This window comes from Haliotis rufescens, unplaced genomic scaffold (assembly GCF_023055435.1).
Source record: "Haliotis rufescens isolate VD_foot unplaced genomic scaffold, xgHalRufe1.0.p SCAF_20, whole genome shotgun sequence".
Lineage (NCBI taxonomy): Eukaryota > Metazoa > Mollusca > Gastropoda > Lepetellida > Haliotidae > Haliotis > Haliotis rufescens.
The window spans coordinates 934,292-959,451 of record NW_025963891.1 but is presented as its reverse complement, the minus strand read 5'-3'; the positions used below and the strand labels follow the sequence as shown (position 1 = coordinate 959,451).

Genomic DNA, 25,160 nt, shown 5'->3' with positions numbered 1-25,160 from the left:
GTACCAATGAAAGGTCAGCAGAGAGGAAGGAAATTGCATTACCATTCCGTGTGAAAGTAGTACAAGCACTGCATACAGAGTCTCCATGCTCGCAGAGGGTTTTGTCGTGGAATTCCTTCTCTTGTGTCTGTCCGATTGAGCGGGGTCTTTTAGAAGCCCACACTCTGCTGAAGATGTCTGCAAGATGCGTGCCCAATTAACGCGATTTAAGGTCAAGAATCGTAGCAGTTGATTTAATCAAGATCCACTTTAGTCAGCAAAATATAGTTCACTGGATCTGTAGGGTGAATCGGTGATCATGGGCTACATCGCTTGGTGTATTTATGTGTTTTCTTGAACTTTTAGAGATATGATTGTGGTTTTTTTAATATTCCACAAAATAAATCTGTATTTTTTTTATACAATTCATACATGATAAAGTGTTGTTTTTATTTTGTGTCAAGTTTATGTTGATAGAATATGACATTGGTGGGTCACCATAATTGTCATTCAACTCGTTGTATGTTATCAGACACACATATCTTCACGTAATGGGTTTCTTAGATAGCAGTCTTGTGAAGCGTGGCAAGATAGAGTCCTGTTTTCATAGTTTCAACTGCAATATCGATAAAGGACTTGACTGATTTCTCACAATGATAGATTGTATGGTTATCTGAGTAGACATAAATACTCACATAAATACGTCAGTGTTTTTTTATGGAAATCCACTAAAGAAATCTCATGTTATTTGATTTAATGGAAACATGGCATAGCTCAGTTTATGATTTGAGCATAAAAAAAACTATTTGTGTATGCTTGAGTCAATAAGGTTTTTTTCCAGTATAAATGATTGTGTGTAGTCTGCAGATAGTTCTCTTATGCTACAAGAGTTAAGATACTTCAGGAGTCTTAGGGGCATGGAGACGTATGTATAGATTTTCTCATAAAAAGAGTGTTTAGTTTGAAATGTGTTTTTAACAATTTTACGTACATCCTTTGGGAATCTCATGAATTTCTAATCAATATCCATATTGGGAATCAAACCAGCCTAACAAGCACCTGCCGTACCAACTGCCCATTGCACCACATCTTTAATGGAAAGATGACAGCACTACGAAACTCCCTCCACTTCAGTTAAAAAAAATCAAAATCAATCTAAAAATTATTAAAAGTTGCTTCACAAAATGGTCAATAATTGTGACAGGCGTCTAAGATATATTCAAGTGTATGTCAAGCTGAAGAGTGGCGTGGTAAGAGAAGCTCCGTATCCGAGTTCGTTTGGCTCTTGTGCTTGTCCCCGTGAACAGACCTGATCGAGACATCATTAAAAGCAGTGACGGAATCCCCCTGATCTTATGTAATGTTGGTCTCGAGGGTAACGCATTTCATCTTCATTACTGGGCCCACTCTGAGGGGGGACCAAGCCTACCTGACAGTCAGGAGTCTTCAAGAGCTTCCATGTAATCCCGGAGCCTTAAAAAAGATCTGTTGTCGCGGGAGACGTCTGGCAGGGTTGGTTGGCGGCAGGCATGTGAGACGTATTGGGTCGTGTTCGTTTCTATTTTGGATGTGTAAAGTTTCATAGTGGATATTTCAGTTTAGGAAAATGTTTTCTAATTTCATATGACTGATTGGCTATTTTGGTTTGTGTGTTTTCAATTTGAGTAGTGTTGTGTTGGAGTTGGATGTTTTGAGTAGTAGCTTAACTTTGGTTATAGAATGGGAAATATAAGGAAGGTTCTTGTCGGTGTGAATAATAAAGCTTATGGCTTCATATTGGCACACCAATGCATATTTGATTATCAACATATGCTGAGGCTGTATCTGTTAGTTGATGAGTGAAATTTTCAGGTCAAGGACATTTTTATTTCCAAAACATCAAGGCTGGAGAATAATCTTTACAATGATCACTCCTGATTCAATAGTGGGGAAATTTATATACTGAACAAAAAAAGTTAGGGATCATGAATATTTTTAAGGATGCGTTTTTTTAAATATGTGCACTCAAACTTCATTACTTAAAAATGTCCTAAAAGATTTTTGGTTCAGCCAACAACCTATTCCCACTTGAATATCTTGAGTTCCCATCCAACGCAAAGGCAGGTCCAGCATTTTTAAGGGAAGGGGTCCTAAATATCAAAATCCTCTCTCAGTCAATTTTACTGCCTATAACATTCTACATTTGGTTTCCAAAAGTGGGGGTAGGTCTGGACCCTCTGGATCCCCAGTCTGGATCCCCAGTCTGGATCCGCCTAAGCAACAAAATATTGTTCTGTTGCGATTTTCCACTGATGTCATCTCCACTGCCTGAAATACCTCCACACAATCAGCCATCTTTACATTCTGGTTAGTCCGGCTGATGGATGGACAATTATTTCTACATTTTCAGTGTACCATAAAATTGTTCAGAAAATCTGATCTCACTAAGGCGGATTACAAAGAGTGTGAAATGGCCAACAAGCGAACACAAAAGCTGCTAGCAAGTCATGGGCCATCGTCTCTCATTGCCCACCAGACAAAGACATACTGTTTGTGACAGGACCATCCCTCCACTTGAAAGATGTGCACAAATATGATTAATATGTCTGGATGTATTCATAAATGGGAGGGAATTATGGGAAGCGATCACACACGTTTGTTCATCCGTTTCAGTCTGCGTTCTACGACGCTTTGATGTTGTTTAAGGCATTGGCATTTTATGTAGCTACAAACGAAGGAGCTATTATGCCAATTTGCGAAAGTTTTAATGGACTAAGAGGCTATGATGTTTTGTTGAGGTTGCATTTTGTGTCCAAATCTTTTGATAAAAGAGGATAATGACCAGATTTCTTTTATGGGGTCTGCTGTATTTCAAGAACATTTTGTCACTGGACTGAAAGAAGATCCAGCACTGTTGTTATGCCTATGGTACTATGTCATTAAAAGACAGGAAATGGAATATTCATGGAATCAGCTGAGGTGACTTTAACCCCAGATAGTATATGTGGCAGTGTAACACTGAGAATAGAATATTTGTTTTGGATCTAATTATTACAGCTGTGTGTATGTGTGGTCCATCTGTGTGGACAATGGTATCCATTTTTGGTCCATGTATACTAAGTTAGGTGAGGTGAGGTGAGGTGAGGTGAGGTGAGGTGAAATGGGGTGTTAGGTCACGTCCAAGATTATTGCATTTATATAGCGACGTGCATGCAATTGAGTGTGTGTGTGTGTGTGTGGCTGCTTGTACTAGTCGTGACTGATGCTGATATTATAGTGCTAGCCAATGGAGATACCATGCTGTAGTTTAACATGAACACCCCACTCTGACACAGTATACTGACTCCGAGCCGACCAGTTTAACATGGACACCCCACTCAGACACAGTATACTGACTCCGAGCCAACCAGTCTTTGTTTTAGTCCCTTAATGCCAAGCACCAGGCGGGGTAACAACAAGTACCATCTTTTAACGTCTTTTGGTGGGACGCAGCCAGGGATTGAACCTCGAACCTTCCGCTCTCTGGGTGGATGCTCTACCACAAGACCACAGAGGCTGTCTATACTGTTAGGTGCTTATACAAGGCTATGAGTTTTATTTTAAAACTATAAAAACAAAGAATAGTGGAGAAAGGAACAAGCATGAAATGTTTCTTCATGTTTTTCCTGAGAGATAAGAATGAACATCTTCTCTCTGAAAGTCTGCCTGTGATATCTAGTTTCTAGATGTGGTTACTGAGTTTATGTCATGGTGTGATCTGTAGAAAAACTTAATTTTTTCAGCATCTGCATTCAAAACTTGCATGGATATATGATGCAAGTAAGTACCCCTATGGGTGATGCTGGTCTAGGGTTTATCATTGCAAACATGACAATTTTGTTTTGAAAAAATCATATTTGGCTATCATTCATTCACCTTTTGTATCCACTATTGTTAAATATTATCCATGCATTTTTGTGTGTGGAGTAACAAGTTGTTATTTACAGCATCAGATAATCTATGATCTCGTATGCCAATAAACTGAATTTGAGGACTATATATACGTATGTCATGAAGCCAGTGTTTATGCAGTTGATGGTTTATGTAGATGACCCAAACAATAATGTTACTGTACATATACTCACATCGTCCTTTCAGACGACCACTGTCCCAATCTGCTCGAAGTGTCATTTTTATTCATCTCTAGACTATTTGACGCACAAAATATAAATTTAGATTTTTTACATTTTTTACCATATCTCAATTTCAAATAATTAAAAATATGATCTTTTTGTGATATACTACTCAAACAGGTTAAGGACCACCTGATTCTTTCATATTACTATCGTAACTGTGTCATGGCATGACAGATTAACTATAGTAATATGATTTATTTATTTTTTTGTTTAACGCCATACTCAGCAATATTCCAGCTATATGACTGTGGTCTGTTTAATAATTGAGTCTGGACCAGACAATCCAATGATTGACATGAGCATCGATCCACCCAATTGGGATACGATGACATATAGTAATATGAAAGATGAAAGAATCAGGTTGTTCTTAACTGTTCTTGAGTAGTATGTATAAAGATACAAATTAGCTAAAGAGACTCATATCTGTAGTTGGATATAGAAAGTTATACGATATTCAACCAATGTTTGCATGTCCATTATTGTTTTCAGACAATGATTCAAATGACTTTCTATAAAATGCTTTGTTAGAATGAGTTCACAAAAGGTCTGCCTGTTCTGGTATAGTATTTTAGAGCTCATGTAAATTTCCACTTCATTAATCTTCCAATGAAGCTTGCGGATATATTCAACATTTATCCATGCTTTTGCTGTGTCATTAACTCCTAACCTGGCCCATTTCCTGGTCATAAATTGTCTGCATCACAAATATTGTCTGATTGATCATTTCATCTCGAAGAATCAAGAAATAAAATGCCACCATTCTTGATAATTCATGGTAGTGGTATCGTGTCCTTGACCCTGTAACATGTTCATAAGGAGCTTCAGTCTGTGCCAGATAACACTAGCATGAAAAGGGTTAATTAGCGCCGTCTCGCCTAAAAGCATTGCATCATGGAGCTCAATAACTGGAGGAAAACTTTGTGCTGCCTAATGACCATCAGCCATTTTCATTCCATATATGAATCAGAAAGTCTGGAAATAGATGGTGAATTGCACACTGACTTGATTCATGCTGTGAGAGTCAAAAACATTCTTGACTTTTGATATTTATCATATGTGTCGACATGAGTAGACAGTGCAAGTTTAACATTCCTTCAGAGAACTGGGCTTGGCATTACAATGATTTTAGGAAAAGAATTTTTTATATGATGATGCAATTCATTTGGGTTTCCATAAGTAAAGATTTGGTGTGAGGGAATGTTACCATTTACCAAAGTGACAGTCTTCATCAGGCCTTTATTAGAAAGAGAACCGTGAAGATCCGGGGAGGAATATGTCTTCAGCAACCCATGCTTGCTGTAAAAGGCGACTACGCTTGTCGTAAGAGGCGATTTACAGGATCGGGTGGTCAGGCTTGCCCCATTGGTTAATGCATGTCATCGATCCCAATTGCGTGAATTGATGCTCATGATGTCAATCACTGTATTGTCTGGTCCAGACTCGATTATTTACAGACCGCCGTCATATAGCTGGAATATTGCTGAGTGCGGCGTTAAACAACAAACAAATACATTATTAGAAAGAATGATAATTGTTGCTATTTGATTACAAAAATAACCCAATAACTCTGACATCGTTGCATTATAGGGAGTCACCATCATTTCATTTTTTCTATTTGGTGACCCTCAGTTTGGCTGTTGTAGATTTGTCATTAAGGGGATCAGATGGCCACTATGGCTGAATCACAATGTGCACTATCCATGTTTCGGAAGGTGAAGGTTACGAAGAAATATTTAGTTTGTTTGTTGTTTAAGGCTCAATCGGCAATAATTCACTCGGCAATAATGTCTGGACTGGTCAGGGGATCGGGTGGTCAGGCTCAGTGACCTGGCTGAGCTCATACCTTCATTCTCAGGCTCTCAGTCACCCATTACTCGGAATGCGACAAGACTCCAACTCATTCACAAGGACAAAACAGGAACAGTGGTCATGTCATATGAAAGCCTAGAAAGCAGAATTAAGCTAAATCGGATCAAATGAGATGAGAGGATTAAACTAGCCCAAGCAGGTATATAGGTCTAAAACAGCACAAAGCAAGTTTTCAGTTTACTAATTGCCCCTCAAGGGAGGTTACCTAAAAAGGTAACATTTTGTACAAAGCCATCAATCACCAGCTTGACTTTCCTGGTTCAAATCCACAGGGAGTGGGAACTCACCTTCTTAATCTTCTAGTTAAAGTTGTTTTGTAAATGGGAACAAATAGATCTGCAAATCAATAGGCTTAAGAGTTTAGAAGCTGGACGAAGTGCTGGGCTAGGTAAAGACTGCACATTTTGCACCAGCTTATAGTTGCAGGCAAATTGATAACATTTTTACCACAGTCCATTCTTTATGGAACTTTGTCTTTTTGATGAGGATTTGCCATTTGAACCTGACTATGTAATGGAACAAGATGTATAACATAATGGCTATGTGCCATCACCGTGGACAGCCCATATTTTGTGTCCAAAGACACTGACATATAGCATTGGCTGACTTTCTTTAGAAGCTGTTAGTTTCTCCCAGCGAAGAATACAGGTCACAAGCAGAGATAAGGCCTACAGTGGAAAGGGGTTTAAAAATAAGATGTGTTACTCAAACCAAAGACATTGTAATTGTAAAAGAGTGTTGTTTTTTACTTCTACCTGTGTGTTAAACACATGACTTCGTGATACAAGAAGGCAAATGTGAAAATATACTAAACAAAAAATTTAGAGATCACAATTTTTTGTAGATATTTTTTTGTAGTGAAGACTGAGCACACAAGATTTTTCTATGATTGTGGAAAGGGTTTTGTGATTGTTATTTATGTAGAAGATAATCAGTTGTGTGTGTCACTTGCAGGGTGTACAGGATGTAACGAGCCGTCTTGTATGGATTTTGTCATGGTACGTTTACAATGAGATAGCTACATTCTTTAACAAGTAATGATAAAGCTGTGTAGGTCTCATTATTGTACCCTATATTTATTGAGTTACCAATTAAGATCGATGTTCCCAAGGAGACTTCATCATTACTCGTTAATTAATCTCCCTAATTGGTCAGTCACCATCTTGTAAAAACCTTAAGAAATTGACATCATGAAGTTTGATGTGACATCCCTTACTGCTCCTTCAGAAGCATCAGCATTGATCCATTGTCAGTAGCACACAACATCATCTAGGTCAAGGTGGAATTTGGTATTCCTGGTCAGGTCATGGTACAAGTACATTATGTATCCATACTAATCATTGTAGCCATCTAATTTTCATTTTAGTCGTATTCTACAATCACTAACCCGGAGCCTGTTCCACAACGTGATCGTAGTTCTACGATGATCGTAAGCCGATGTTACGATATGGGCATTACGATCACCTTAGCACTACATTGCTTTGTGAAACGGGGTCCTGGGTGCCGTTGTACAAAGCAATCTTAGCGCTAATGTGATCGTAACTCCCATACCTTACGTAGACTTACGACTGTCGTAGTGCTGAGGTTGTTTTGTACAACGGCACTCTGGACTATGTATCCAGGACACTAGTCTTCAATGAAAGAATCAAAGGAAGGTTGTTAAAATAAGATAGAAACGACACACACTCTTAGTTGATTAATTCTCTTCACTTCACGTTTAGCTGCCACAAGGGGCAGATAACTCCCCATACCATTTTTTACTTAAAGGAAATCCTGCCATATTCTCAATAGGCATTTTGGAGTGCTTATCCCTCCACTTCAGTCGCACATTAGAGTAGTGAGCTCATGATCAAAGCGTTCCTACAGCCAGATAAATGTCGCAGCAACAATGCCCAGGCTTCATTGAACAAGCACAGGTCCCCACATTAGACAAACCACCAAGACTACCAAAGCTGACAGAACCACCTGAAGGCAGGAAAATGATTAGATTGGAATGGAATTTGAAGCCATTCATATTTATTATTTGATGCTCATATGTTAGTGTGGGTTGCAGAGGCGCTGTAAAAGTATTCTGCTGCAAGGTGAGGCCACAGCAAGTCAGGGAGTCTTGTAAGGTTTTGTGTGTTTGAAGGAATCTGGTTGAGCTTCATGCAGGTGGATGTGGATTAGGTTCTGGCCAGGTGGTTTAGAACGTGTGTTTGATGGATTAGAGCTGGCGATTACCTGGATTACATGAGTGTAGGGTACACTTGAAGGCAAATGTACAAATCTAACATGGCTTTTTCTTATCTGAAGGTTATCATGAATGTAGGCTGTTGTTGAATAAAATTGAAGAGCCCTGTATGCTGGCAGGCAATTCACTGATGAAAGTCAACCATATTGCATAAATACCTGTTACTGAAGTTGTGTTTGAGAAGGATTCAGATTGTGTGTGTGTCTGTATCTGTGTGTGTGTCTGTATCTGTGTGTCTGTGTGTCTGTGTGTCTGTCTGTGGTTTGTTAAATGAATAAGGTCAAGGTGAGAGTGAGGTGACGAGTTTAGGGATAATTCAACACATAGTTACTATTTAGGTCTAAAACGGATGTAATGTGTTGCTCCTCGAAACAAATCATACCTTTAAAAAAACATTCTTCACCCTGTTGCATTTTTTAACAAGTTTCTTTCAATAACATATTTTTCAACCTTAGTAAAATGTGTCATTAAAGAAAAATATCTATATCTCTACTTACTCATATTTAAATCAGTAGCCATTGTTGACCTATCGTTAAGTTCTCATGAAATAAATAATGTAATAAGTTGTGGAGAGCCCTGTGGGTGCAATTAAGAACATCTATGTTCACAGTCAATGCACATCTGACACACTATCCCGCACTTTGTTACAGTCGCACCTCATCATAGATCATATGATGATCAATACAACATCATTAACTTCTACTGTTACCTTATGTGTTGTGGACACGGAGTCTCATTGAAACGGGTCTACACCTTGGTCTCAAAATGGGGAGAACCATATCTGGAACCACGAGGTCATGGTCAAGGTCACATAATGATCGATCAAATTATTGAACCAATGGAAATACGTAGGTGACACGTTGAAATATAAATGAAAAACGAAAACGTCAAGCTACACTATAAATTGTATTGATGAATATATAAAAAGTTTTGAAATACTGTTTTGTTTTGATGTAAAATACACATGTGGATATCCATTCATACCTTTATGTCATACAATAAACTGATGTACCTCCCTAAACTCCTAGCTTCCCCAGCTGCCGACTGAGTCTGGGGACCCGTGGGGACCCATCGGGACCCAGGGTAGAATAGGTCTTCAGCAACCCATGCTTGCCGGTAAAGGCAACTATGCTTGTCGTAAGAGGCGATTTACGGGATCGTGTGGTCAGGCTTGCTGACTTGGTTGATGCATATCATTGTATCCCATTTGCGTGACTCAATGCTCATAATGCCAATCACTGGATTGTCTGGTCCAGACTTGATTATTTACAGACCGCTATCATATAGCTGAAATATTGCTGAGTGCAGTGTTAAACAAACAAACTAAAAAACAAACAAACTGAACCTGGGACTGGCGGTTGTGTTCAGCTTTGTCAAAAAATGCAAGGAAGCCTACCTTGATGCTTGTCGTAAGAGGCGATTAACAGAATCAGGGGGTGAAATTGATTAAAATCAATTACTTGGAATAAGATACTAAATAAAAGCGACAACAGCCTTTCCATATTCTTAAGACAAACACATGCAAAGGTAAGTCATTTGTTCGGAAAAAAACCTAGAACATATGGTACATTTCAAAATAGGGCATTACATCGGACGTCATTTTTGTCACTGATGTGTCAAACTTGGTATGTCCTCCACATGTCTAGGTGTTCGGATGTTCTTCAAAATCAATCGCTTGGAATAAAACACTATAATAAAGTATGGACAGATACAGGTGAGCTACAGTGTGGGCTCGTGGTGCTATTTAATGGTCTTATTAACTAATTTCCGTGTTTTGAGAACACCTTTTACTCATGGATGTGTAAAAATTGCATCACAACTTGTGCTACATTTGATCAAATTATGACACAAGATTTTGCCTCTCAGCTATTATTATGGCAGTCTGAGCCAATCATTGCAATTTACAGGCGGAGCCTTCTGAATTAACCTGAGAAAATACCGATTTAAATGTGTTAGTGTATTTTTCTTTTAGAAACACATCAGTGAACATACAATGCCCTGCATTGAGCTGGCTCGAACCATGTGTAAATCAGATGATGTGAAATTAACAAGGTATCTGTGATCTGGATATGGCTTGGTGTAGAAATCTGCATGGTAAGTCAGGCTTGAGGCTGTCCATAATTAATGTCCAGCAATGTGATTCAGAGAACACCATGAAAACTGACATCTCAAGCACATATCACCCTGTACCATGATTACCAGGACAATACACTCCTGGACAACAAACACAGCCTCATGCAAGAGGCATGAGAACTGGTCACTTGCAGGGAGCGTGGACGAGTCAGTTGAGAATTACTAGTACAATGCAAAGCTTTTACGATGCAGGGCAAATTCATTGTAAATTAATTTCTGATATATGAGGACCTTGGTAAAACCTATAATTCTCTATGGAGGACAAAAATACCTCCATGCTCTGGTGGGTGTTCTGCTGATTAAAGTTTCATTCAAATCACCAGCATGAGAAGTTTCAAGGGAGCACTTGTGTTTGTTTAGAACAGGATTAATCAACCATGCATTCTGACAATGAAGCAATCAATTTTTCAACAAACTTGAGACATGGATGAATATAGATATTTGTCATCCTTGACCCTTTTGTGGCTTTTGTGACTTTACTTGACACTTTAATGGTCCTATAATATAATCATAACATGTTTAGTTCCTAAATTAGATATAAATAAAATATTAGATGTCACTTCTTTTTTTTGCACTTTAACTTGTGTACTTCCCAAATTTTGTTTTAATATGTGTGGATTAGAATTTGACAATTTTTTATGCAGATTTATGCAAATTGTGTGAGTGGCGGGTTCTACCTGTAGGGCAGGACATGCTTACCCTTTTCACGAACACCTGGTGTCATCATTGATTTTCAGTGATTTGATTCATATAATTTGCACCACTATTTGTTGTTTATGTTCAATGGAATCTGTTCTCCAGATAATCAGATAATAGAGACTGATTATTCCCTTGTATTGACATATTATATTTAAAATAACGTGTAAATGCAACACATACAACACAACAGATATTTTCAACTTCACTTCCTCTTTATTGGCAATTAAAACCTTGAAAAGTATATATGCACTTGAATGTTTGGAAAAAGAAACTATTAGTGATATTGTGCAGATTGTGATGTAAGAAAAGTTTGGCTTGTGGGAAAATAATCAATACAGTTATACTATTTTAGTACACAATATAATCTTGAAAAAATGAATTCACAGGAAATCATACATTATTTACAAAAGTTATGTTATGTTCAATCCATATATTCTCTGATCTCAAAATTATCAAAGAACAGTGGAAGAAAAATAAACTTCCATATTAGAATACCTGTATTTATTAAACCCAATATACATTTGGCCATGGTGGAATTAACAAAAGTTGACCTCATCGTGAACTAATTTTCTGCAATAATCACCCTGATTGTTTCTCCTTGCATCAGAAAATCTCCAAGATGATGGTGCCAACCCTGTACAAAGGCTTAGGTCTGTTAGGAACAGTGCAATCATATGTATAGCAGGGATTGGGAAATTGGAAATATTGATGTCCGGATACCAATTGTGGAATCCTTTAGGTGTAACATATGCAGCCATTGCACTAACACTTGTCTCAATTCCAATTCCCTCTGAGAATTGTTGGCTACTCCTGTCGTGGTAATTGAATTAATTGCACTGCGTTCTGATAATAAGTACGTCTTAGCGAGGATTTAGGTTCATACAATATACTTATTGCCTTAGGTCTAAAGCCAGGGCAACATGGGAAGGTGTTATGGAAAATCCTTCATTTTGCTAGATTTTTTTCCTGATTTTATTTGATTGTCGGAGGAGCTTAACAGAATAATTTCATCACAGTAAGCTGTCATTCATCAAAGAACACAATTATTTTCTGTAAGAGTTCCAAATTCCCATCACCTTGTTAAAGATCCCCTGTCACATATTTTTGAATGATCAATATTCTTAGATCTGGTACATTGGTCAAATAACTGGTTTTATAATTCTTGAAAAAGTAGACGTAAAGAATATTGGGACGTTGTGTTTGTGAATAGGATGTCAGATTCTCTAGTCAAAGGGTGTGTGTTTGTGTGGAACTTGTATGTTAGCCATCTTCTCATGCCTGTTTTAGCATCTCTCCAGTGAGGTATCATTACATCAGCTGCAACTCTGAGTCCTCTTGCTGGCCTCTGATTAGGTCTCAAGTGGACTTGAAGTTTCGTTTGGCAAGCTTTTCAACCCATACAGTCTCAAAATGACTCAAAGGAAATTTGAGTTGTGACAAAATGATGAATGATGTTGATGAAATATTTTCTTAATACACAACGCAGCAAGACTTTACTGGCATAGAGAATACAAAGCTACAAGTAATTGAGCATTATCTGGCCTTAGCCTTAGCCAATGGGATTTTCACAATTGATTCACAAGGGACATGTAATACATAGTTCTGAGTTGCAAGTGGGTTTACCTATCTTTGGTCATAGGCTTTGCATAAGTAAGGGTGTGTTTCCTGATTGCAAATGAGTGAGTGAGTGAGTGAGTGAGTGAGTTGGGTTTAGCGCCGCTTTTAACATTATTCCAGTTATATCACAGCGTGTCAGCTTAATGTGGGAGGAAAGCCCGAAGTGATGCGGGTCTCAGACCTTTACCACTTCAGTGAAACCCACGAGCACGGGTATGGTGCTGACAAACCTAGAAACATAATCGGGGTGAACCGGGATTTGAACCCACAATCATAGGTTTCTGGCGTGCCCAAGGGACGCAACTCTGCACAGCAAATCGTGGCGCCTTAGACGACTGGGCCACCCATGCCCCCTGATTGCAAATGAAACATTGTGCAGCTCAAAATGAACCTGTTGTTGATACTGTATCCTAAAACATCTTCTGTAACACCAGTAATAATGGAGGATGTCATGTTCAGTTATCTGGGAGTATGCACTGATATGACATCGGTCATCACATTGCTAAACAATTGAAACAAAGTAACAATAGGTGGGAACTAGCCAATCATCCGGAAACAAAAGTTATTAACCTTGGTGAGTCATGTGGCTCAATTCTCTGTACAGACTGATCTGGGGTTCAAACTCTGCAGATTACGCTTAATGACATTCCATGACACACATGACACACCTTGGCACACTATGACACCCCATGGCACCCGATGACACACCATGACACACCATGGCACCCCCATGACAACCCATGACACACCATGACAGACTGAATATTGTTCAAAGTGGAATTAAACCCAACTCACTGACCCACACATTGAAACGGTGTGTTATAGTCATCCTAAGTCTTTGCCTTTATTTATCACAGCCCTTTAAACTATCAGTTTAATTCTAATTTTAGTTCTGCAATCAGTTTGGAAAGAAATATATCTTAAATTTTCATTTTTTTTGTTTCATCTCTGCAAATGTGTTGCCATGTTTTTCTAACATTCCATGTTTTTGGATGATTTATGATGTATATGTGACGTGTTGTGGAAATTATTTGCACATACATTCATGTCCCTCTGATCTAGGCTAAATATTGATGTAGGTGGGAGAGATTGTTTTGGCTTAATTCACAAATAAAGAACCACTCCTCTATGACATATTTGGGCACCCTGATTGGTTGTGGAACTTTCAGGTGGCAAGAAACAAATGGCTGCCATATGTTACCCAGAATTCCTCAGTACTTCAGTGCAGCCACCTGGTGGCCACATGCATATGCAGATGACCCAGGACATGGTTTCTGGGACACAACCAATGATGCCCATCAAAGAGTGTGAAATCAATATTGAGTAGGACCATGATAAACTGGTAGTTTAACATTTCAACTGATGTTTAAATGATCTAAGGCTTTATATATATGTACAGAAAACATACTGCTTTAATAAATATGCTCTGCATATGCTTTGATCAAAGTGAAATAACATGACATCTTTTACTTTTTGCAAGTTGATAATATAATATTTTACAATGACAGATGTGTTTGTTTGTTTGTTTGTTTGTTTAACACCAGTCTCAACAATATTCCAGCTCTATGACAGGGCACGATGACACCCAGTCAACCAAGTTACAGAGCCTGACAACCCGATATATTTGTCCACCTCTTACAATCAGCAGAGGTTGTTGGGGACCTATTTTAACCTGCAGTCCCTGCAGGGCCTTTTGCTGCTAAATAATGCACATCATAAAATTTGAGTTTGCTGACATAGTTGTGTTGGAATGACTTGAATCAATCAACTGTCGATATGCTCAAGCCCTCTCTTCAAAGATGTATCTTCTCTGATGCTACCAAACAGTTATGATTTTAGAAGAACGAAGGATGCACTGCATGTTCATCAGTTTTGTTTGTTGTTTATATGTTAATATACTGGTGTTACGTAATTTTCATAAAGAAAATTATGTTTTGAGTTTTTGAGTATCTTACTCTGACATATGGTAAAATTGTTGTTAGCTGTATGTGTTTAGGAGTGAAGAGCACATGTTTAGACGTTCACAATCATAGATTCCACACCTGGTGAACAAGAGCGCCACCTAGTGCTAGAATGTTGCCACCAATGCTTTACATTGCTGTGTTCTGCACAAAACAGATTGTCTTTGTTTATTTGGAAGCCTTTTTTCAAGATGGCTGCCAGGTGTCGTCTGCTACATTCACATTAAGTAAGAAATCAGGTAAACACATGGAGATATTTGAAAGAAACTGAAAGAACTGCTTTTAAGATTTGGAAGGATGTTGTATATAATTGGTTCAATATACCGTCACAGTATGTCGACTATGATCACAACTCATTTGATACTTTATAAATAATCAAAGCAGAAGCAAAACTATGGAGAGTGTTTAAAGAGTTTTGTACAGACTCTGTACACATGTTCTGAAGACATGGAAGGAATGTATTGGTTTATTTCTGAAGTGCAGGTGGTTTGTAAATATGTACCAGCTTTATTGTTCAGGCCAAAGCTTAGCATGAGAGGAATTGCAGGTTTTATTCACTGCTGTGAGTAGTGACACCATATGATCAAACCAATTTGAAATAAGTAGTATTTGTAGAATGTTCATTCTTCTGAGTGTGACGTGGGCCATATGGTAGTTAAAGATCTCTGTTGTTTTTTAGGGTAATATATTTGACATAACACATGGGAAAAGAAGGACTTCAAACATTTAGTAAGAGGCTCATTCGTGATAAAACATAGCAGCTCAAACAATCAAACAGCTTTCTCCATGTGGTTGACTACCATACATGCTTGATTTTAAGTAGTCTGTACTTTTCTCCTTCACGGGAAATTCAGATTTGATTGTTAGTCCACATCAATATAATTTGTTGTTTATGGGTTTTGAACAACAATCATACAAATCTAACATCTTTTGGTATGAAGTGGCCAGCGACTTTCCACTCTCTGGGCAGACGCTCTATCCTTTAGACCATGTACATGCTTAGCATTAGCTGACCAATGAAGATCTGGTGTGACCTGGCTGGTCCTGCTTCATCTTGCTAATCAGCATGGGTCATGCTCATGCTGTCAACCACTGTTTTATTAACTGGCTTCTATGATATAGCTGGAATATTGCTGTTTGGCATAACACAACATTCATGCACCCATATAGTAACCTTGATGTAAGAAATTGAATGTACACTCTCTTCTTTGGCTTTGCAGTTTTTCAGGAAAATTACTTTCATTTGCATGTGTTTGTGATGGGTGCCTCTTTGGATGCAGGATATGCTCACCTTTTAGCAAACACCTGATATCATTACTTTTTTATATGATTCATAAACACAAGCTCACATGTAGTCAGAATCATTTAGTGGACTCTGCTTATGATTATGGAAAGTGTTTTGTAGCTTTTTTAACAAATTGGTTAAGTTTAAATTGGTAGGTGTGTCTCCAGGACGCCAGAGAGGAGAGCACTGAGAAACTGATTAGAAACCTAAACAATCTAATGCAGAGTAAAGAACTTGAATTCACCAGGACTTCAAATTTTCAAAGATACATTTAAAATGATGAAAAATGTATAATTGAACTGAACTGATTGAATAATGGGGATTTTTTTACATTTTTCTATTTCTAAAAACACAACCTTTATAATGGGGGATTGGAGTCTCCAGGGAATTCCCTCAAAGGAAAGCTATCAGTAGCAATAAAATTTTCAAAAGACAGATATTATGAGCATGGGAATAAAACGTCTGAATTGTCAGGAAATTAGATATTTCACTTTAATAAAGTTTGAAATCCCCTTAGGGATAATCACCATCGCAACAAAGGGTACGATTCGGTTGATACTGTGACATTTACATGACTAGTGCACATTAGGGCATGTAGTGATGCATGGCAATGTGTCAAAACGTAATATTATGATTGGATGCCTTTTATTCGTTGCAACATTTCCACTTGATTTCATGCAGGTCAAGCAACGATAAAGGTCTAAGCATCGTATCACCATAGTAAAATTCTCATTGCACCCAATCAAGCATTATTATTGTGTGTTGGTGAAGCTGGTGCAGAGGAAGATGTTGCATGCGTGAATGTTGTTCCGTTGCCATGCTGAGTGCTGGCATGGGAATATTGTTATTGTGGGAAATTATTTAGAATTCCTGTATTTGAAACTAGTTTGATAATTAGCAGAATTCGATAAGAAAAGAACTTTGAAATTGTAAACATCTTTTTTTTTATTCTTTTATGGCAATTTCAAGGTTAAAAGAGAGCAAGTGGTCTTGTCGTTAGTCAAATGTGACTGAGATGTAGATTCGGATTGGGTATTCTGGCTGTGACTGTGATGTAGATTCGGATTAGGTATTATGGGTGTGACTGTGATGTAGATACGGATTAGATATTCTGGGTGTGGCTGCGATGTAGATTCGGATTAGGTATTCTGGGTGTGGCTGTGATGTAGATTCGGATTAGGTATTCTGGGTGTGACTGTGATTTAGATTCGGATTAGGTATTCTGGGTGTGGCTGTGATGTAGATTCAGATTAGGTATTCTGGGTGTGACTGTGATGTAGATTCGGATTAGGTATTCTGGGTGTGACTGTGATGTAGATTTGGATTAGGTATTCTGGGTGTGACTGTGATGTAGATTCGGATTAGGTATTCTTGGTGTGACTGTGATGTAGATTCAGATTAGGTATTCTGGGTGTGCCTGTGATGTAGATTCGGATTAGGTATTCTGGGTGTGGCTGTGATGTAGATTCAGATTAGGTATTCTGGGTGTGACTGTGATGTAGATTCGGATTAGGTATTCTGGGTGTGACTGTGATGTAGATTCGGATTAGGTATTCTGGGTGTGACTGTGTGAATGAATAGGAGGCATGAACTGTGGGAGAAACATTGAGAATCTCACCAGAGTATCTTTTGATATCAAATATATCAACACGAGTTGATAAAAGTGGAAAAATTCCAAGGCTTGCCAAGGAGTTTTTCTACTTTTATCAAAAGACACAAGGGTGAGATTTTATTTATCATCCAACATCATTCTACCAACTTTTTCAGTTTGTAGACAGTAATAAGCAGTGTCTTACGTGTAAAAAGTACTGCAAACAGCTTCAGCAGCAGAGCCATTAGCGATGTCATTTGATAGTGACGTAATGGTAACCAATGGTGTCCCAATGGTCTGCAAAGCATTGTGATGCAATTTCTTTGCAGTGATATCTACAATGAATATATCGCTTGATCTCACCCAAGCTATATCTTCTGTGGGAGCCAGTTTCGGATGATAAACATTGAACTGGAACTGTTTTATATGTTCGAAATATATTTTCTTAGTATGTTAAGATATCTGTTTAATGATAGGACGCAATGTTCAGACTGATGATCATGTGAGACCAGAGAATAAAATGTTGTTGTTTTTTATTTTGGCTTTAAAGGATGTATAAATGTAAACTGTCAACATTAGAGAATTACCCTTCTTGATTTTTCAACGAAACAGATAAGAAAGGTGGTTACATACATAATGAAGTAAGAAAAGTTTTCTGAACTTTGAAATAAATACACTCAATATGTTTTCCACAAAGAAGAAGGCAGGTTTCCTTAGATTTGACTTAAAAATACCGTCCACTCCAACAGAACCATTTGAGATGTGCTGGGCAATATTTGAAGAACATTTTAAGGGTGCCTTGGTGGCCCAGTGGTCTCAAGACACTGCTGTTTGCTGTGCTGGGTTGCATGCTTTAGACGTGTCAAGCTCCGCTGATAGTGGGTTCGAGTCTTGGTCTGACCCATTTACAATACTTCAGCAATACCTCAGCACATAACCACAGCTCTTAGTTTTCAGGTGGCACAGGTGGCCCAGTCATCTAAAAGGCTGCAATTCGCCATGCAGAGTTGCACCCTTGAGCATACCAGAAACCTATGTTCATTGGTTCACTTCCCTGTTCACCCTAATTATATTTCTAGGTTTGTCAGCACCATACCCATGGGTTTCACCCTTGTGGTAAACCTGAGACATGCAGCACTTCAGGCTTTCCTCCCACATCTCGCTGTCACGCTGTGATACAACTGGAGTACTTCAAATTGGCATTAATCCTATTTCACTCACTCACTCACTCACTCACTCACTCACTCACTCACTCACTCACTCACTCACTCACTCACTCACTCACTCACTCACTCACTCACAGTTTTGACCAAACTGATAAATAAGTAACTGACATGCTGTGTAAAACAGCACTAAACCAAAACTCACTCACGTGAAGATTCGGGGGTAGAATAGGTCTTCAGCAACCCACACTTGCCGTAAAAGGTGACTATGCTTGTTGTAAAAGGCGACTAACGGGATCGGGTGGTCAGGCTCGCTGACTTGGTTGATACATGTCATCGATCCCAATTGCGTGGATGGATGCTCATGATGTCAATCACTGGATTGTCGGGTCCAGACTCGATTATTTTACAGACCGCCGTCATATAGCTGGAATATTGCTGAGTGTGGCGTTAAACAACAAACAAACAAACACAATTAATAAGCTGGTGAATAATGGGTCACATCCACCTCAACAGGATGCGGATACATGTATCTCGGTAGTACAGATTGGACTGGGATAGGGAGAAGACTGGTGCTAAGTGTTCTGACAATGTACAAATAGAAAGGGCGAAAAAAACATTGGTTAGCTCAAAGTAAACATCACCTGTGGAATATTTCAAGATCCCAGGTCGTCTTTGACTGGAGACAAATGATTGATTGATGAACCTTTTGCCCGAGACCTGGAACGTTCTGCAGATCTCGACACTTGAACATTTGGAGGTAAATCAGTAACCACACAGAGCAGGAGGCAGGAAATTGAACTGTACTGCCTCTGACAGTCAATAGCTGGGAAAAGATAAGTTTGTGTAGATGCGGAGTATATGGTGCCTGAAGGGCGTTCAGTGGTGTGGCAATTAGGAACAATGTTGGCTTGAGTGCTGTAACTGGGCCTTCTGTAGAGCTAGGGGTGAGATGGGACCTGATGAGTGCGGCCATAAGTTACAGGTAGTTGAGATGGAGGAGGATGTGAGCTGACATCCCTGAGTGTACATTTCCCTGTGGATCTACATAATGGTTTCTGCAGAATTGGACTCCTTGTAAAACATATTGTTGATTCATTGCAGTGTCTAGGTGATTACGTTAGCTGTTTCCAAATGACGGTACTACTTGAACATTTGTAATTGGGACTGGTCTTATCATGGAAGCTGCATGATTTTATAGTTCAGTAGTGATTGTCTTCCCCAAATGAGTACAGTGTTTGAGTGCACCTGGGCTGGTAATTTGGGCAACTCGGGTCTGGTGCACCCTGAGTAGGACCTGGCTCACCACAGGACGCCCCAAACCTGTGGGTAGTCACGTGCTATATTGTTTAATGACGATAACAATAGAACTCCATGGTAACACTACAAGTCTCTGATATTCACATTTCTTTCTGACTATGCACCCATTCCTTCTGACCTTTATATGTTTGAATAAAGAGATAAATCTTCAGACAACTTCAGTGTACGCATGATAAGATCATTTTTTACATGTACCTGAATATTTTTTGCCACAGCTTCGGTAAAATAATTCCCAGTCGGACGTTCTTGTACCCAACTCTTGAGACCTTCACTTCTATGCTCAGTGCCCAGCTGAGATCCTACCTGGACCCTCTAAATGGACCCTAACAAAGAACCCCTTTACTCAGAGTCCAACTTAGACCTCTCGTTATGGAAAATCTGTCCCATTCAGGCCCCCTTTGCCTTCAAGGGACAGAACAGTGCCCAACTTCAGAAGCAACGCTGAAGGAGAACTGTGGACGTTGCAATGTTTGCTGAGTAGGACATCGAAAGATATTTGATCATGGAAACTTGTATGGAGCTCATGAAGTTTCACAACTCTTCATGGTAAATAGTTACAACAATCTGCAGATTTGGCAGGTCAGTGTCAACTAAAGCATTGTATACTTTTCACCTCAACCACATGAGGGACGAGGACTTTTAATATTTCTGCAATAATAAGGCTCCCCTAACTGGTGTTCAAATAAACAGGTTTCCCTGACTGGTATTCCAATAAACAGGTTTCCCTGACTGGTGTTCCAATAAACAGGTTTCCCTGATTGGTGTTCCAATAAACAGGTTTCCCTGATTGGTGTTCAAAAAACAGGTTTCCCTAACTGGTGTTCCAATAAACAGGTTTCCCTGACTGGTGTTCCAATAAACAGGTTTCCCTGACTACTGTTCCAATGAACAGGTTCCCTGACTGGTATTCCAATAAACAGGTTTCCCTGACTGGTGTTCCAATAAACAGGTTTCCCTAACTGGTGGTCCAATAAACAGGTTTCCCTAACTGGTGTTCCAATAAACAGGTTTCCCTGACTACTGTTCCAATGAACAGGTTCCCTGACTGGCATTCCAATAAACAGGTTCCCTGACTAGCATTCCAGTAAACAGGTTCCCTGACTGGTATTCCAATAAACAGGTTCCCTGACTGGTATTTAAATAAACAGGTTCCCCTGGCTTCGTATTCAAATAAACAGGTTTCCTGGCTGGTGTTCAATAAACAGGTTTCCCTGACTGGTATTCCAATAAACAGGTTTCCCTGACTGGTGTTCCAATAAACAGGTTTCCTGGTTGGTGTTCAATAAACAGGTTTCCCTGACTGGTATTCCAATAAACAGGTTTCCTGGCTGGAGTTCAATAAACAGGTTTCCCTGACTGGTGTTCCAATAAACAGGTTGCCTGACTGGTGTTCCAATAAACAGGTTTCCCTGACTTGTATTCCAATAAACAGGTTTTGCTGACTGGTGTTCCAATAAACAGGTTTCCCTGACTGGTGCTCCAATAAACAGGTTTTGCTGACTGGTGTTCCAATAAACAGGTTTCCTGACTTTGTGTTCCAATGAACAAGTTCCTGTGAGGATTGCCCCTGCAGACAGGTCCCCCTCCCTGACTTGTCACTTGAAGAGTGAAGTCAAGATAGTCCTGGGAGTAAATCGTCATTCTTGACATGTTTAATCCTCATACAGGATTCCGAAAGGGAGATTACAAAAACTGACTATCAAATGAAGCGATCTTGTTGGAATAGATTGAATTGAAAAGTAAAAATTTTGAATAAGACTTTGAGAAAAATGAGGAATGGCCAGTAAAGGGAAGATCTGATCAATTGTGAAAACACAAGAGAGCGTGGCAAATGAAATTTGCAGTCCACTAAGTATTGAGCTAGGCTTGTGAATACACAACGCTCCCAGATCTCGGGCCTGTGAAGTGAAGGTAGAAGTCGACAGCTAGGGGATTGCATGAGAGTATCTCCGTGTATTAATGGAACCTACTGAAGGAAACTTGTGGAATAGTTATTTTTCTGTGTCCAAGAGACAGAAGTAAAAACCATGACGATATCCAGAGTTATGATGAATTATGTTTTAAGGATTAGGAAATGTTAGGTTTTTTTGGTAAATATATGCCACTTTGGTTGTCAGGAATAAAAGGGATGGGACTTTCGTCTAGAAACTATAATAGAATGGAAGAGATTTGATTGTTGAAGGGATTTGTTTGTTGAAGGGATTTGTTTGTAATACTGATGTAACATTGTAAGTGCAGAGATAATGTCTGGGATGGAGAGATGAGGTATGTAATTGAGAGATAATTGATATATTACCTGTATTGAGAGATAATATATAGAATGAAGAGGGTGAATGTAGTACTGTGTTAATATATATGATGGAGAGATAGTTAGTGTTATGGAGAAATAATGTTGGTGATACAGAAAGAATGTATGTAATACAGAGATAACATGTAATACAGAGATAACATATGTAGTACAGAGATAACATTATCATACCACCATGTCAGAATAATGAGATCTGATTGGTCCGTGTGATCCCACCTTGGAGGGTAAAAAAATTCTCAATGGGGGAATAAATCTCTTATACCCCACCATGAGCAAGTCAGGCTGCATGTGGATTTCTGAGAGGCAGAATAAATCCCTTATATCCCGCTTCCAAGCAAAAGCCACACGCTTTTTCTGAGTCAATGGAAGTCACGTGACATAGCGCAAGCTAACCTCAGCTCAATCGAACAGCTGTTTTCTATTAATTTTGAATTTGTTTGAAATCTCTCACAATGTCATATTAAAAAATGTCAGTAAGATAAATTCGTTGTAACAGGATCACGAGGGTCACATGGGGTTTTATAAATCCCTCGTTAGGTTTTATACCACGAGCCGAATAAAACTTAACGCGGGACGCCCATGTACCCCGAGTGATCTTGCTACATAATGTCAATATAGTATTTAGTAGTTTATGCAACAATAACATTCCTACTGCATCTATACTTTCGTATTTGCCATATTATCTTTCTTACTTTCAACCACATGTGTCACATAGAGTTACGTCCCTTCTTTACCTCATTCCGTCGGGTCTTTACCTCATTCCGTCGGGTACTAAACTTGTTTGTTTATACATTGCAGCTAGAGTTTCTTTTTTTTATTTACCTTCATGCCACATGCATCACGTACATTACAATTCACTATGGCCTAATATTTCTTGGATTCCTGTCTCTATTAATAAATGCTTACACTGGAACATTGTCCCATAATGCACTGCATTTCCGCCCAGCCTCGTCTTCACATTCCATTGTTGTTTCACATCGCCATCTTGTCTATACGTACGCTTCTAACACTTGAAAACCCACCCACCTCCCTTACAACTTTACACTTTTGCTACACATGGCTCATGTACCAGACATCGACAGCAATCAAACCTTACAACTCTCATTTTCCCTCTATGCATCTACTACTTGCCATCCTCCTCCATCCAACTTTCAACTACTTAATTTGGGCACTCATGGCAGCAGCCAGCACCATTCATCTTATTGATTAATCATTTCACATTTTCTTGTAACTACCTTTTACTTCGGGACTGTATGCAGATATGGGCCTCAAAACATTCTCCCCTGGAGAAACTGTTTTGGCCCCCCAAAATTCACAAGTACCCGGCGCGCTACAGGGTAACCCTAGGACACAGTCCGGCGCGTTACCACTTGGCCCCAGGGTACCATCTCACTTTTCCTGCTGTATACGGAGACAACATGTGTAATACAGAAATAACATATGTAAGACAGAAAGATTGTATGTAATTCAAAGATAACATGTTTTTCAGAGATCACACATGTAATGGAGAGATAATGTATGTGACACAGTGATATTATTTGTAATACAGAAATAATGTATGTAATACATGTAATAAGGAGAAAACATGTAACACAAAATATTGTATGTAATATGGAGTTATTGTACACAAGAAAGAACTATTGTAATACAGAGATAATGTATGTAATACATGTAATAAGGAGAAAACATGTAACACAAAATATTGTATGTTATATGGAGTTATTGTACACAAGAAAGAACTATTGTAATACAGAGATAATGTATGTTATACATGTAATAAGGAGAAAACATGTAACACAAAATATTGTATGTAATATGGAGTTATTGTACACAAGAAAGAACTATTGTAATACAGAGATAATGTATGTTATTCAGAGTTATTTGTAGCAAATACAGTGATATTGGGTGTAATATGAACATATATATAATACAGAAATATCGTATGTACCGGTAATACAAATGCATATTTTAGTGTAGTTTGTAGATAATTTTTCCCAGTGACAATCCCTGAATATTGAAAAGTGTCTTTTAACAATCACATGCTTCATGTTATGGCTGACCAGGGACATGATGGAAACAATTCATCAGTCTTTATTACATGACATTTTGAGAATATCAAAGCTGTCTTTTATCATTATTAATTTGAACTTGATGACTCTTACTTTCAAACGTGGACTTACTGCATTCACATTAACATTCCGGAGATTTACCAAGGTGACCTCAGGAGAAGGAAATAGAATAGATTTTATCTCCAATATTTCTGTATGAGACTTCAAATGATCATATTAGTTGTGCAGTTGTACAATGGACAAAGTCAAGGTCACACACTCACTGATTTGTCAAGTCACAGAGCATTCATCAATTGTTCAAACTGTTAGCTTTAACTGAGGATGAAAACTCGTTCTTCCCCACAGCCTGACTAAGGAGGGGCACTGCTCTTAATTCCTGATGATTGCGATAAACCCAAGAGTTGGAGTGAAAGGTTCTTCTACACAAGAGTAAATTCTTGCACCGAAAGGTCAAAAGACAATTGTTTCTGTAGTTCATCTGTTGCAACAATGGGAGATAAACACACGCTAAGATGAAATGTCATTCCTGTGATTCAACAGACAACCACTGATGTTTGCCTTGCTTGTAATCCAGTGTGAATTAATCACGACTGACTCAACAAGTGTTACAATTTCAGCAGATTTGCTGTGATTATTTTCCTAGGTTCTCGACCAGCTCTCCTGGGAAGGAATTGGTCCTGTGTTTACATCTTACTTTCTCATTCCCAGACCCCCTATCTGCTGTTGTTGTACATTTTTTGCCAGGAATATATTTTCCAGAAAACCAAATGTGCTTCGTC

At 38.7% G+C, this 25,160-nt stretch overlaps 1 protein-coding gene across 2 annotated transcripts in view; it reads left to right on the top strand.

The window, feature by feature from the left end:
• The window catches only part of LOC124151049 (short-chain dehydrogenase/reductase family 42E member 1-like), a 314,896-nt gene that overhangs the window by 161,455 nt on the left and 128,281 nt on the right, over positions 1-25,160 (top strand). The gene's annotated exons all lie outside the window — the stretch shown is intronic.